The sequence below is a fragment of the Sorex araneus genome, chromosome 5 (assembly GCF_027595985.1).
Source record: "Sorex araneus isolate mSorAra2 chromosome 5, mSorAra2.pri, whole genome shotgun sequence".
In the NCBI taxonomy this organism is placed as follows: domain Eukaryota; kingdom Metazoa; phylum Chordata; class Mammalia; order Eulipotyphla; family Soricidae; genus Sorex; species Sorex araneus.
Genome location: NC_073306.1, coordinates 32,747,661 through 32,764,571, shown reverse-complemented (window position 1 = coordinate 32,764,571; position 16,911 = coordinate 32,747,661).

Below are 16,911 nucleotides of genomic sequence, written 5' to 3'. Positions count from 1 at the left end.
TGAATCCCCTTTGGAACCCGGCTTGCTCACATGATTTTCCTTCATCTAGTGTTCTGCCTATTCTAGTCAGGATGGCATGAGTGAACAACTTGTAGATGACAGACAGCAGGCAGATTGGGCGATAGTTGCCAATGTCGTGGATGTCTCCCTTCTTGTACAACAGACGGTTCTACTGGTTTTCCACTGGGACGGAACTTTCCATTCAGACAGGTAGCATGTGAAGAGCCGAGCCAGTGTATTGACGAGTACTGGCAGCAGATTCTTCAGGTGTCTGGGTCTGACCTTTTCCAGACCAGGAGATGGTGGTCCAATCCCGTTTAGAATTTGGGAGGAACAGCGACATTGGTCAGGCAAAACCTTCGATTGAATATGATGTGGTCAATTTCATTGCGGAACTATCCACCGGGAGACTCCCACGTCCAGCATTTAGATTTGGCCTTCTGGAACTGTGAGTTACCTTGGATATGGTCTTGGTCAACATGATGAATTCAGACAGTCTCTCACCCTGATCGTTCCATTCTAGGCCATGGGTCCTAAAGTGAAGTTCTTCAGGCAACCTTCCTGGACCTATCTTGGCATTAAAATCACCAACAATGATCTTGTAGAAGGTGTTTTCTTCTTTATAGAACTTCTCCAGTTCCATGAAGAACCTCTCAATTTCTTCTTCATTGTAGTTGGATGTTGGTGCGTAGACAATGAAGATAGAAACTGCAGCCAGTGAGCCACATGTATTCAACCATAATCGTCTGATTCAGGTTGTTAGGCATTCGAATGAATCAATGCTCATGGCCAAGTTCCATGTTGACAAGGACACGGACACCACCGACACCGTTTGCCTTACATGCGGCCAACTCAGGTTCGATTCCCAGCATCCCATATGATCCCCTAAGCACCACCAGGGGTGATTCCTCAGTGCAGAACCAGGAGTGACCCCTGTGCATCACCGGGTGTGACCCAAAAAGCAAAACAAAACAAAATAGAACAAAACAAAAAAGAAATAAAACGATCGGTTTGAACATGGCAGTAGATGGAAGTAAGGCAGGTTGAGATTTCACCTCTTGTACAGGTAGGGTCAGCGCCCCTGTGTCAGAAGGAAGTCGTTCCAGAAGATGGAACTTCGACGATTATACCTTTAAATATTTATGTAGTGAAGTCTCTAGGGCAACATGATGTTGGTAGAAAATCTCTTCTTGTGAGTGAGAACCCCTTCATGGAGGAACCCTGCTTCCTTTGAAATTCTTTTGAGTCGATTGCTACTTCTCCAACTTAGCCTTGAAAAAGAAATTGTAAGCCAGAATATATGATCTCTCTCTTCTCCAGTTATCGTTGGCCCCTAGATATATTAGGCCCAGCTCATGTGGGTCATGAAGCACACTGCCAGAGTAAACTCCTCATTCGTACACTTGAGAGATCTGGTCTGAATAAGGAAACATAAGGCTGCCACCCGCGTGGCACTTCTCAGTGGAAAGGTCCTTACATGATTACCTTGACCACACCAACTGCTCTGAGGGTGGAAGGAATCAAGATCTGGGTGCATGCTTCACATATAGACAGAAAACACTGACCAGTGATGTGTCCGGACAACGGGAGATGACCCTCTCCAGATAAGACTGAAGAAAGTGACTTAAAAGTTCCATGGGAAGGACACAGGTTATTCTCTGACTCTGCAACTGATGGTACTCAGGCAACAGTACAGAAAGTTTCCACAAATATTGGAAAAGAAAGAGTGGAATAGTCCTCCGCTCCCAAAAGCAGATGATCCCGGAGGCCCACTAACTTCTTTTGGCATCTAGCGGCTTCTTGAGAGAAATGCCTCTAGACTGTGAACTAAGCTACATCCCCATGCCATCCTGGGAGGGGAAAGGTTTTTCTATCTCGACCTTTCCTTTCACGGCGGCGTGGCAACCGCCATATTATGGAGCTAACTAACCGGGGGTACAAACTTGCGGTGATGCAAATTCTGGCATAAATTTCTCTGGGCATAATTACTGAAACACCAGAAATCAAAATCCTCACATGTCTTCATTCCCAGCAATGGAAAAGAAATTATCAAATAATGCCTTTTCGGCAGGTCTGATATTTGGAAGGGAAATACCAAGTGATAGTCGTGAGTTTTCCGTTAAAATATTGAATGTAGTCAAAGTAAACAGAGTAAATTGAAAGCCATCAGCCACACAGACAGGTGGGGCTTGGGATGGGAGGTTTACTGGTGTTCTTGGTGGTGGAACATGTGCACTGGTGAAGGGATGGGTGTTTGATCATTGTATGACTGAGACTTAAACCTGAGAGATTTGTAACTTTTCTCACGGTGATTCAATAAAAATTAAATAAATAAATATTTTTTTAAAAAAAGAGTGGAATAGGTGGATCCCTTTACCAGGCCCATATATTAGGAGGATTCCTCGTATGAACTACGGAAAAAGGAGCAAATGTTAGGTACCCTAAAGCCAGACCTAGAGCCAGGCTGCAGTCTTGACAGGCCGGAGCTAACAGCTATTAATATTTGTTATATTAATATAACATTTGATAAGTTAGTCAGTTTTGACTTTATTAAGTTTTGACTAGGCTTAAGTTTATGTTTCCAGAAACTGAACTAGTAATTTCTGGAAAGGAACTGCTGGAACATCTGACTGGTCATGAAAAGTCACTATGTCCATGTTGTGGAACAACCACAAGGTGCTTTACTGTTACTATGTCCAGTTTTTGAACAACCAGAAACTGACTAACTTATCAAATGTTATATTAATAAGAAAAATATTAATAGCTGCCGACTGTCGCTTGGTCACTACCTATATAAACTGCTTGCACTTGGAGGTCAGGGTTGCTATCAGAGACTGTTTTGTGGGAGAGATAGTTGACCCCAGTTAACTGGAATAAAACTCATTTGCACTTGCTTTACTGTATCTCTAAGCTTGTATCCGTTCACACCGTGGTCCCAAAAGCCGGGTACAAGAGGACGATAGGATACTATACTTAGAAAAGCCCAAACAGTCATTGGAACAAGAAAAGCCTCTTCAAAAAGTGGTGCTGGGCTTGTTGAACTCTACAAGAAGAAAACATCCAACCCCAACAAAAAGTGGGGCGAAGAAATGAACAAAACTTTACCAAGGAAGAGATACGAATGGCCAAAAGGCACATGATAAAGTGCTCTACATCACTAATCGTCAGAGAGATGCAGATCAAAACAACCACGAGATACCACCTCACACCACAGAGACTAGCACACATCCAAAAGAACAAAAGCAACCGCTGTTGGAGAGGATGTGGGGAGAAAGGGACCCTTCTACACTGCTGGTGGGAATGCCGGCTAGTTCAGCCGTTTTGGAAAACAATATGGACGATTCTCAAAAAACTAGAGGTTGAGCTCCCATTTGACCCAGCAATACCACTGCTGGGAATATATCCCGGAAAAGCCAAAAAGTATAGTCGAAGTGACATCTGCATTTATATGTTCATCGCAGCACTGTTTACAATAGCCAGAATCTGGAAAAAACCCGAGTACCCTAGAACAGATGACTGGTTGAAGAAACTCTGGTACATCTATACAATGGAATACTATGCAGCTGTTAGAAAAAATGAGGTCATGACGTTTGCATATAAGTGGATCAGCATGGAAAGTATCATGCTAAGTGAAATGAGTCAGAAAGAGAGAGATAGACATAGAAAGATTGCACTCATCTGTGGAATATAGAATAATAGACTATAAGACTAACGCCCAAGAATAGTAGAAATAAGTACCAGGAGGCTGTCTCCATGGCTTGGACGCTGGTCTCTCATTCTGGGTAACTCAGGAAAGGGACCACCAAGTAAAATGTGGTCGGAGGTCATGTGGGGGAAGGGTGATGCGGGCCGAATATAGACTAGAGACTGAACACAATGGCCACTCATCTGCTTTATTGCAAACCACAACAGCTAATCAGAGAGAGAGAACAAAAGGGAAGACCCTGCCATAGTGGCAGTGTGGGGTTGGGGGAGACGGGACTGGGGAGGGGGGGAGGGATGTTGGGTTTACTGGTGGTGGAGAATGGGCACTGGTGAAGGCATGGGTTATCGAACTTTGTATGGGGGAAACATGAGCACAAAAATGTATAAATCTGTAACTGTACCCTCACGTTGACTCTCTAAATTAAAAATAAACTAATAAAATAAAAAAAAGTGTGCTGGGAAAAATGAACAGCTACTTTCGGAAAAAAATAAAGGCTGATCTCTGTCTAATACTAGGCACAAAAGTTAGATCAAAGTGGGTTAAAAACCTCAATATAAGACCTGAATCCATAAGGTACGTGGAGGAAAATATACGCAGAACACTCCAAGATATTCAACCTAACGGCATTTTTAAGGATAAAACGCCATCTCCAAACAATTGGAAAGACACAGAAACAAATGGGTCTACACTAAACTAAGAAACATCTGCAGCTCCAAAGAAACAGTGACCAAAATACAGGGAGCTCCCATGGAATATTTACGAAATAGTCATCTCATAAGGGGCTAATATCCAGGATAGACACTAGTAGAATTGTACAAAAAGACCCCACCCATCCCAACAGAAAATATGGAGAGGAAAGGAACAGAAGATTCCTCAAAACAGAAAAACAAATGGACCAGAGGCACATGAAAAAATGCTCTACATCGCTAATCATCAGGGAGATGTAAATCAAAACAACAATGAGATATCACCTCATACCATCTCATCTCACACATGCAAATGAACAAAACAACCAATGTTTGAGGGGATATGGGGAGAAAGGGTGCTCTTTCACTCTTGATGGGAATGCCAACTAGTCCAGCCCGTTTGGAAAGCAATACGGACATTCCTTCAAAAACTAGAAATTGAGCTGCCATATGACCCCACAACACCACATCTGGGAATAAATCCTGAGGGTGCAATAAAGCACAGTAGAAATGACATCTGCACCTGTATGTTTATTGGGACACTTAACAATTGCCAGAATCTGGAAGACACCTGAGTACCTGAGAACAGAGGACCGGTTGAAGAAGTTTTGGTACATCTACACAATGGAATACTATGCAGCAGTTAGGAAAGATGAAGTTATGAAATTTTCTTATAAATGGATGGTCATGGAGATTAGCATGCTAAGTGAAATGAGTCAGAAGTAGAAGGACAGACATAGAATGACTGAACTCAGTTGTGGAATATAAAATAACCTAATTTGACACTGACACACAAACATTAGACACATTGGCCAGGAATATTGCCCCAAAGTTGGAAGCCTGTCTCAAGAGCAAGGGAAGAAGGCAGCTGGGATAGAGAAGGGATCACTATGTCAATGAAGCTTGGAGGAATATTTCGTGAAGGGAGATGTGTGCTGCAAGTAAAGGAACAAATGAGATAGCCTTTCAGTATCTGCATTGCACAGTTCCATCACAGCAGGGTCCCATGAGATACCTTTGAGAACTGGAGTGATAGCACAGTGGTAGGGCATTTTCCTCCCACGATTTCGAGCGGGGTCAATTCCTCCATCCCTCTCGGAGACTCCAGCAAGCTACCGAGAGTATCCCACCTACAACTATTCCACCCACACGGCAGAGCCTGGCAAGCTACCCGTGGCATATTCGATATGCCAAAAACAGTAACAAGTCTCACAATGGAGACATTATGGGTGACCGCTCGAGCAAATCAATGAAGAATGGGACAACAGTGCTAAAGTGCTACAATTCTTTTCTTTATGCCAGGGGACCAAATCCTGCGATGCTCCTCGATTACTCCCGACTCTGCGCCCAGAAATCAATCCTTGTGGTGTACGAATGACCATACTGGATGCTGGGATCAAATTGAGAAGGCTGAGAGCAAGGCAAATGCCCTACCCACTTTTCTATCACTTTGGCCCTGATAAAGGACTAAAATGGTCTGTATCGGCTGAGCAAACAGAGGTTTAGATCAAAGATGTTTTGTGGAGGGGGTCAGGAGAGATTCTACAATGTTTCGATGGTGGCTTGGACAGATGAAATACGGCACCTTGGATGACTACGAGCCTTAGCTGGAGTGATCACTTCGCTCAGAGACAGTTTTAAGTTCTGAGCACCTCAAGTTGTGATGCAAAAGAAACGAAAATGTAATGAAGTCCCAGAGGGTCCATCGCTACTCTGGATGTGAGTCTACTTTGCGGTCAGGTGAAACCGAGCGTTTTTCCTGCTCTATCTCCTCTCTGCACCCCTCCATACACAGCTGCTCTCACCCCTGCAGAGGGACCAGCTGTGTCTGGGTACTTCACTGGCCTGCTTCCTGCACTGACAAAGCTCCCCACCCTGTCTGGCCTGAGGGCAGCCCCGCCCTCCCAGGTCTCTAAGGGGCTGGAGCCTCCTGAGGACCCTGAGCCTCCGTGGTGTGGTTTTGAGGGCTTTGGCTGAACTGGGGTATATGACACTGGGCTTCCAGACCCTGGCACTGCTCTGGACTGCGGGCAGGCTTCTCCTATGGTGGGAATATTCCCACTCTCCCGGGCAAAGTGTATTAATGATTGAAAGATGATTGTCTGGAAAATTTTACTGTTTTATTCAAATGTTATTTTAACACTGGGATTGACGGAGTTGTTTATAATACAGTTGTTTGAGGCATTCATTCTCCTGCACCGATCACCAGCAGCTCCGGGGTCTCCAAGATCATAGAGGCCTGAGTCAATCCTTAAAGGGAAAGAATTTCTGCAGGTTTGTGCTCTGTTTCAGAGTTGGGGTGGATGTAAAGTATTTTTCAAAGGGACCACTAGATTTAAGGAGTGGGGAAGGTTTTCCACAGAACGTTTTTTCAGGAATTGCACAATTGGGCACCTGAAGGAACTCCAATTTTGCCTTCAGAGGGTAGGGTTATAAGTCTCCAGATCAGGCAGAGGGAGGGTTGCGAGGACCTGCAGACCACACCAGGTCCTTGCAAAGGTCAAGTATTTCGTGCACACATAAAGGAGCAGGATGGAGAGGACTGAGGCACAGGAGAGGACTAGGGGTCTATGACTCTCCCTGGCCTGGGTCTGAGTACCTGTCCCCACTGACCAACGAAGCACCTTTAGAACTCATAACCCCACAGATATAAACAGAGGAGGGCCAATTCAAGATAATGGGCAGGTAGCCCATGGATGCTGACTTTGACCAGACCACGGTGACCTGAACAGTCATAGTCACGACAGGAGACAACTCATCCTCAAAATTTGTTTATTTCACCGAAGAGCATTACACACTGGAGGGCACCATGTGTCCTCTTGCTTTTAACCAGAGAATAAGAAGATACAAATAACCGTGAGTACAGATATAAAAATAAATGATATCAGAAAAAGGGTCTACAAGTGAGATAGTCCAGCAGGGAAGGCAACTGGCTTGCACATAGAAAAGCACAGTCGATCCCGCAAAGGCATATGATGGCTTTGAGCACCGCCAATAAAGCACAGAACTAGGGCTAAGCAAGTGCAAGACAGCGCGGCAAAAACAGTCCTAACCTAAAGTAGACCTTTAAAAATGAGTTTAAATCCCTTACAAATACATTTAATATCAGTTCCACATGAAAAAAGTCAATATACAATTCATGATTCAGTGTCCATCAGAAGTCATATAAGTATCTCTTGTAAAAATATTCATGAAGACGTCAACTCTTTCAAATAAAAGTGCTACACTAGATCAGAGTTCTGGCTCAGAGGGTGGAGTGCCATGCTCTGCAACAGGAGCCCGACACTCAGTCTCCAGTACCTCACAATCTCCTGAGCACCTGAGGGTGTGACACAGTTGCCAAAAACAGTAACAAGAGAAATAAGATGTCATAATATCATCTTCAATATATAGAGCTTAGTGTGAATTGCCAAGAAAAGTCTTCACTGGGAGACGCGGCTGCTGAGTGTACAGTTCATGGACAAGCATTATCTGTGCACTCTTGCATGCTGCTTTAAATGATCAGCTCGGGCAAAGTCCATGGGACACTGAGGACAGCGGAAGGGACGCTCTCCAGTGTGCGTCTTCTTGTGTCTTCTGAGTTCATCGGAGCGGGGGAATTTCCACGGACACCCTTTCACGTCGCACACATAGGGCTTGTCTCCTGGAAGAGAGAGATGTGTCACTTGTTATGCATCAGGCATGAATGCATGGAGCAGAAAATGGTGTGAGCATGGGTAGGGGGAGCAGCTGAGCAGACTGGAAGATGTGTAGGAGAGAGGAAGAGAAAGACTGCATGAGCTGGAAAAAGAGGAAAACTGGAAGAGGGTAAGGGACACCCAGAGCGCTCAGAGAGTCAGAGCAGGGAGAAAATTGTGGTGCAGGGGTATCTGTGCCCGAGAGACAAGGTCAAGATGAGCCCCAAAGGGCAAACCAATCTCTCCATGTCCCAACCGCCCACAGTCAACTCCACAGAGACCAGCCAGCTGGACTCTGGCCATAAGTAGGCTCCCCCTAGGACCGCGGGAACTTCCCCTCTCATCTCTCAACCTTTTCTAGGCCACCAGAGAAACCTAGCGTAAAGGGAGGAGCAACAATCTGAACTGAGTGTCAGTTGTTCCTACTCACCAGTGTGGACTCGTTCATGGATTCGCAGGTGGGAAGCTTTGTTGTACTCCTTCCCGCATCCCTGGAAAGTGCACACATAGCGCTTCAGACCATCCGCGTTTATGATGTACTCTCTCCTCTGTCGCTTCTTTGGCCGCTCTGATTCCAGGGATGGTCCTTGCGCCAGAGGGGCACTTGCATACAGGAATGCTGATTGTGGCAGTGGCGATCCCTGTGGCACCATCTGGATGCCATAGAGGCTCTGGGTGCCACTCTGAGACACAGGCTGACTGCCAGTGGAGGTCTGGTCACTGATGAAGGTCATTGTCGGGAGCCCTGTCACAGGGATCATCGGCACTCCAGAATGGGGCATCTGGTTCCCATTCATGGTGTGGACCCCGCTGAATGGCATCTGATTCACCATTAATATTTGGGCACCAGTGAAAGGCAACTGGTTCCCGCAGTAGGACTGGTTTGTGTTCATGGACACTGGAGTCCCAAATACAGTTTGCTGTCCAGTGAGAGACATCTGGCTCCCACTTGGTGTCTGGTATCCACTGGAAAGTGTCTGATTTCCCCATAGCGTTTGGACACCAACCATGGGCATCTGGATTCCATTTATAATCTGGGTACCAGTGTATGGCATGTTGTACACACATGGGGTCTGCTCAGTCCCCTGTATCTGGGTAGCACACTCTTGTAGGGTCTGTTCCCCATGGAAGGTCTTCAGCATGTCTGTGTCAGGAGTAATGTGGGCGGCAACTGTGGGATTGCTCTGAGCAGAGCAGCTTATGTTCTGCTCCCAAGAAGTCGTCTCCATCAGCACCTCGAGGAGCTGGTCCAGTTCACTGTCCTTTTCCTCAATTGGCCCCTCAAGGGTGAGTGAAACAGAGGTTCGGGGCACCTGTAGGAGCGGATCCAGAGCGCTGACCTGGTTCTGGGTCGGCTCCTGTGGGCCGGCCTCTGCCTGGGAATCGGGAGGCCCAGGCGTCTGCAGCTCCTCAAGGAGCTGATCGAGGAAGCTGTCCTGACCCTCAGGGCCCTTAGGGCTGGCTGGACTCCGGGGAGCCAGGGCAGCACAGAGCTGGTGCTGAGGTACCGCTGGGTCGTCCACCTCATAGGTCTCGAGAAACTCCTCAAGACTCTCAAAGAGACCATGGAAGATGTCTGGGGTCCTCTCTTGGCTGTTGTCCTCCATGGTTGAATACTGAAAATAAAGAGACAACAATTAGAGATCTGTCAGTGTCCAATATACCCACACACACACCTCATTCCCTTCCCCTCCTCTCTATGGATGCTTTCCTAGCCTGATCGCTTACTTTTTTCTTGACACCCCACCGTTTTCTCTTCACACCCCTCCCATATTCTGCACTGAATCCATCCCGTGTGCGCTCCAATGTGCTCAGAGTGATACTTCTGAAACTTTCCCCCTCCTATTCTATGGCGTCCCAGCAGTGTACAGGGCAGTCAGGACCCTGGCCTCTGACAATGTGTGTGGAAATCCAAGGTTGGGGTGAGTGCGTTCCCCCTAACTTAAATGCAAATGGTCACTAGGATCAGGCAGTGAAGCAGGCAGGGCACTCACTTCAGAGAGGAAACCCTGGGATGAATCTCCTGCATCAACTTGGTATCTGTCCCTTGCCAGGAATGGAAAATTAAAAAATAAATTTCAAAATTTTGGGGGGTACATATTTATTTCACCTGTTGAATGAACTGATATTCCATGTTAGTGTAAGAAATACTTGGTTGAAAACAGTGTCAGATGTGAAAAATGTATAGTAAGTGTAAGAAGCCCTTATCTAGACCAGGGTTTCTCTCCCTGAGACTCCTGGATATTTCAAACATCCAGGACAGGAGACTAATTGCCCACAGCTAGGACAGAGAGGGCCATGTCTGCAGAGCAAAGAGACGCTGCTGTGACTGGGTGTGTATGTCCGATGGGCCCGAAAGAGCTCGGTCAGAGAGTTGCCTAGAAGCATCCTCACGCTGTGATGGAGCCCGATTTCAATCCCACCAAGAACAAAAGTGTAGAGGCGTTTGGCTTGCTGGTGGCTGACCCGGATCTGATTCCCAGAATCACATATGATCTCCGGAGCACTGCCAGGAGAAATTCCCGAGTGCAAAGCCAGGAGTAAGCCCTGTAAATTGCCAGTGTGACTCAAAAAGCAAAAAGTAAATATATAAATAATAAATAAAATGTAAGTGTAATTGCTTAATATGTACTAGTAGCAAGGCAAGGAGAAAAGCAAAATAGATGCTCCTGAGAGACAGACTGTCTCCTTGACTGAATCCCCACAAGAGAATTGCCTGCATTTAAACTCTTTACCACTTTAAAGAATCTATCACACCTACACTCATTCATACCTCAAACCCCTTCAGATATTGTATAAGGTCTATCCAGTACTGGAACTGGATTCCGCATCCTGTCCATCAAAGAAAAAAGGGAGAGAGAAAAAAAAACTGAGAGTAACCACTTTTCTTGACATCTGAAACTTTGCTCAGTGTAGAGCAATTTTCTTGCATTTTAGGACCCCGCTTTTGATGGCAATCAATCAATCCATCAATCAATCAATCAGACAATCAATATGATTGAAAAGGGGTTTCAGGTTTCAGGTAAAACTCTGAGATTAGTGGACCACGAGAGTCCGGCTTCAATTTGGAACAGAGAAGCCCTGTGGACACTTAGAGACAGTAAACAGCCCCACCCTACACACAAAGGCCCTCCCTCAAATCAGGCTGTTGGAGCCCCCTCAGTATCAATAATCTTGGCCCATCTTTGTCACAAACACTTATATATTAAAATATATATATATATTAGAGAAAACTTAGAAAACGCTAAGTCAATTTGATTTGCCCGAGCAAAGTCTACTTATTGGCCCTTAGTGAGACCAAGGGTGCTGGGATCAAGCTAGGATACCGGCAAACAAGTCGTCCACAAACTGCGAGTTACGTGCTAGGAAGCAGTATCTAATTCGACTTAGGGGGAGAGATAGAACAGCGCCCCACTCCCTCAGATGATAGCTTTCTTGCCACATTTGGGCAACTGGCAGAGGCTCCCATTTTTGAGGAGCCATGGTTAAGCGTCTCCTAGGATCTTCATGATCCTGGCAACATGCCAGCAGGTAAGTTTCATTTCTCCTCCTTATTTCTAGCTTTTTACCATACTGAACTGGAACCCCGGATCATACCCAGCACTATGGGGACATTAAACCTGGCAACTATGACATTCAGAGCATGCTCAATCCCGTGCTGAATTCCCAGTTTCCCTCAGCCTCATTTTCCTCTCACACCCCTCACAGTCACTACTTCTCAGTCGTGCCTTTTCCACCGAATTGGCTATTTCCTGAAGGCTAGAGTATTCTGGGGAGTTGTGGACCAGCTATCCAACTTTCAGGTCCACGGAGAGATTCCAGGAACCACCAGGTTAGCCAGAAACCTTACCCCTACACCCCCACTGCAGGCCGAACCAAACCGACCAAGCACGGGATGAGCACTTGGGAGGCGCTAAGTCTACACAACCCAGAGCTGGTCAACCCTCTGGTATGCCTTAATTCCCTTCTCTTAGAGCAGGGGAAACCCCGTGTCCGAGAGACCTCCACCATATAATTTCCCACCTCAGGTTCTTGCACACCCTACCCCGAGATTCGAGTTGCAGACTCACCTTGTCAGCCGAGGGAGAGAGGGCACCGAGCAGCGAGGCCTTCAGTGGACAGGTCTGCACTGAGAGTTGGCCGTGCGTGGCTGTCCTTTAATAGCCCCCTAGTCTCGCGGGACGTACGGGACTCCAAACTGGCATTTTTTGTTTGGCCACGCCTGTTGGGGGCGTGTCTAGGGACCCCTGGCTGCTGAGTTCTTGGCCCACCGGGTCAAACAGAGACTTCAATAGGCAGATGTACATTTTTCTTCATACTAACGGTACTCATGAACCCAAAGGCGCAGGGCAGCTGTCCTCAGAGGGTCGCACATTTCCATCTCAGCAGGGTATCTTGAGATAGCTTTGATGATGTCTGTTCTTTTCTTTTTGCCAGGGGATCTGATCCGGCAGTGCTCATGGCTTATTCCTAGTTCTGCACACAGGAATCGCTCCTGGCGGTTTACAAATGACCGTACTGGATGCTGGGAATTACTGGGACAGCTGTGAACAAGGCAAATTTCTACCCTCTGTTTCATCACTTCGGCCCTTATTGATAAAGGCCTCAAGTATTTATCATCTAGGCAAATAGAGGTTTAGAGAGAAGACTTTTCGTGGAGGGGGTCAGGAGAGATACTACGGGGTCTTGCAGGTGACATGGCCATGACCTATCGGGCACCCGGGTGGCCCCTGAGCCCTGGGAGCACTAATCCCTTCGCTCAGACGCCGGAATAAGTTCTGAGCACCCCCAGGTGCGACTCCAAAGCAACAAAAATGTGATGGAGTCATGCATAGTCCATTGCTGTTGTAGACTGGGTCTACTTTGCGCTCAAGTGCAAGCGCATTTTACCTGCTCTCTCTCCTGCCCGCACCTCTCCATCCCAGAGCTGCTCTCACCCCTTCAGAAGGACACAGTTCAGTCGGGTCCCTTCATTGGCTTGGCTCCTGTGCTGAGGAAGAGCCCCACACTGTCTGGCTGAGGTCAGCCCCGCCCTTCCCGTCTCAAAGAGGGTGGGGCCTCTTGGAGACCCTCAGCCTCCTGTGAGGCACAGGTGTCTGTGGAGTTGGGATGGTCTGAGGCAAGTGACACTGGGCTTCTAGACCTATGTCTTGGTCTGGACTGGGGGCAGAGTTGTGAGGTTTTGGCATCTCACTTGGTGGGAATGTGCCTGTCACCTGGACACAGTAGCACTCTAGCACTGTCCTCCCATTGTTCATCGATTTGCTCAAGCCAGCACCAGTAAGGTCTCCATTGTGAGATTTGTTGAAACTGGTTTTGGCATATCGAATACGCCACGGGAAGCTTGCCAGGCTCTGCCCTGTGTGCAAGAAACTCATAACTTTCCAGTCTGGCCGAGAGGGACGGAGGAATCAACCCGGGTCGGTCACCTGCAAGGCAAATGCCCTATCCGCTGTACTCGTGGTATATTCGATATGCCAAAAACAGTAACAACCAGTCTCAGTATGAGATGTTGCTGGTGCCCCCTCCACAAGTCCATGAACAACGGGATGACGGAGAAGAGTGGACCTTTCACCTGGGCAAACTGTCATATATTTAATTAATTTAATTAATGATATTTTGGAGTGATTTTGAAATTTCTGTTTAAACTTAATTTAAACACTGGATTTGGTCAAAGCTGTTTATAATAGACTTCTTTCAGGCATTCATTGTTTTTGCACCAATCAGCTGTAGCTCAGAGCGTCCACGTTCAGGAGCCGCCTGAGTCAATATTACAGAGGAAGGAATCTGCGTAGATTTGTGCTCTGTTTCAGGCTGTGGGTGAGTGGAAGTATTTCTCAAAGGGACCACTGGGAGTGAGAGCTAGGGTGGATTTTCGAGGATTGGCACAACTGGCCACCAGCAGGAACTCCCACTTAGCCCCCAGTGAGCAGAGCTATGAGCTCCCAGACAGGCAGCAGAGAGGGGGGCCTAGGGCCCCCAGATCTCACCATGTCCATGCAAGGCCACAGGTCCTTCTTGCTCACATGCAGGATGAATGTAGAGAGGACTGACGCACCGGTACTTGTTCAGTGGGGTTTTGACTCGCCCGTGGTCGTGGTCTACGAGTTCCTGATCCACAGTCCACCAGAGCCCCTTTTGCACTCCTAATCCCACTGCAATAAAAAGAGGAGGGCCAACAACAAGACAATGAGCAGGTTGCCCATCGCTCCTGGTATTTGACCAGGCCACAGTAACCTGAAAATTGGTGGTCACAACCGGCGACAACTATTTCTCCAAATTAGTTTATTTCATCGGAGAGCATTTCACAGTGAAGTGGAGAATGGGCACTGGTGAAGTGATGGGTTCTCGAACTTTGTATGAGGGAAACAAGAGCACAATGATCAGTAAATCTTTTATTGTACCCTCACAGTGATTCACTAATTAAAAATAAATAAAGAAAAAAAAGAAGTGAGTGTGAAGGGAGACATCCCTGACACCCTGGGACTGCAAGCTCTACTTGGACTCCGTTCAGTAGGTTCTCAGGGCAGTCATATCTGGAGAAGTTTCTGCGTAAAGGACTGGCATTTTTCACTGTTTGTCTGTTGGTCATTTTTCTGTCGGATTTTATGGACATCTGGGGTAGTGTGTCTTATTGTGACTCTGTTTTTGACTCCCCTTGTGCTTGATTTCATTATAGTTCAGACTCAGTCTACCCCACTTAACATTGTGATTGACCATTTCAGCCATGTAAAGTCAAGGAGAGCGACCTCCAGGTAGAGGTGAAGAAAGGTAATGCAGTGCAGAGATGAAAATAGGAATTGTTTTCTCATGCTGCTATTTAAAAGTTTGGTGAGTCCCAAGCCGTTAAAAGTGCCAGTCTCCAGGAGGTTGGCTCCATAGTTTGGAAGCGCGCCTCACATGTTGGTGGAGAGTCATCCCAGATTGAGAAGGGAACGCCAGTAAAATGTGATTGGAGATCCTTCACAGGAAGGGAGATGCGTGCTGAAAGTAGACCAGAGCCTGAACACGATGGCCACTCAATACCCCTACTGCAAACCACAACACCCTAAAGGAGAGAGAGAGAGAGAGGGGGGGAGAGAGAGAGAACAAATTGGAATGCCCTGCCACAGAGGCTGGGTGGGTTGGGGGGATGGTAACGGGGGTGGGAGTGATACTGGTTCATTGGTGGTGGAGAATGGACACTGGTGGAGGGATGGGCTCTCGAACATTGCATGAGAGAAAAACATCCAGGATAGGAGACTAATTGTGCACAGCTAGGACAGGGAGGGCCATGTCTGCAGACAAAAGAGATTCTGCTGTGACTAGGCATGAATGTCCTTTAGGTCCTAAAGAGCTCGGCCAGAGAGTTGCCTACAAGCATCCACATGCTGTGATGGAGCCTCAGATTTCAATCCCACCAAGGCCATAGTCTAGAAGGGTTTGACTTGCTTTTGGCTCACCCGGGTCTGATTCCCAGAATCACATATGGTCTGGGAGTATCACCAGAAGTATTTCCTGAGTGCAAAGCCAGGGGTAAGCCCGGTTAATTGCCAGTGTGACTCCAAAAGCAATGAGTAAATAAAGAAAATAATAAATAAAATGTAAGTGTAATTGTTTAATACGTACTAGTAGCAAGGCAATGATAAAAGCATATATTGTATAAGGTCGAACCAGTACTGGAACTGAATTGCCCATACTGACCGTCAAAGAAAAAATAGAGAGAGAGGAAAAACAACCGAAAATAACCACTTTTCTTCACATCTGAGACTGTGCTTAGTGGTAGAATAATATTCTTGCATTTTAGGACCCCGGTTTGGACGGCAATCAGTCAATCAATCAATCAAATAGTAAATATGGTGGGCAAAGAGGTTTCAGGTGACATGAAAAACTCTGAGGTTAGAGAACAATCGAGAATCCGAGTTCATACCGAAACAGAAATACCCTGTTGACACTTAGAGACATAAACGGCACGGCCCTACCCACACCGCCCCTCTCACACAGCAGGCTGTTGGAGCCCCCTCAGTACCAATAGTTTTGGCCCCTCCTTGTCACAAATCGTTATATTTAAAATATATGTATTAGAGAAAACTTAGACAATGCTAAGTCAATTTTTTTTTGCTTTTTGGGTCACACCCAGAGATGCTCAGGGGTACTCCTGGCTTTTGCACTCAGGAATTACTCCTGGCAGTGCTTGCGGGACCAAATGGGATGCCAGGGATCGAACCCGGGTCGGTCGCGTGCAAGGCAAACGCCCTACCCGCTGTGCTATCGCTCCGGCCCCAATGCTAAGTCAATTTGATTTGCCCGAGCAAAGTCTACTTATCTACTTATCGGCCCTTAGGGTCGAACTAGGACCCGGCAACGAAGTCTGTCCACAACCTGTGAGTCATGTCCTAGGAAGCAATCTCTTTTCGACTTAGGCGGAGAGAGAGAACAGCGCCCCACTCCCTCAGATGATAGCTTTCTTGCCACATTTCGGGAACTGGCAGAGGATTCCACCTCCGAGGAACCATGGTTAAGCGTCTCCTAGGATCTTCGTGATCCTGGGAACATGCCAGCAGGTAAGTTTCATTAGTCCCCCTTATTTCTAGTTTCTTACCATGCAGAAAAGGAATCCTTGATCATACCCAGAACTATGGGGACATTAAACCTGGCAACTCTGACTTTCAGAGCATGCTCAATCCCTTGCTGAATTCCCAGCCTCCCTCAGCCTCATTTTCCTCTCACACCCCTCCCAGTCCTCATACCTGTCACTCACCAGTTCTCAGTCCAACACTTTCCACTGAGTTTGCTAGTTCCTGAGGGCTAGAGTATTCTGGGGAGTTGTGGACCAGCTCTCCAGCGTTCAGGTCCACAGAGA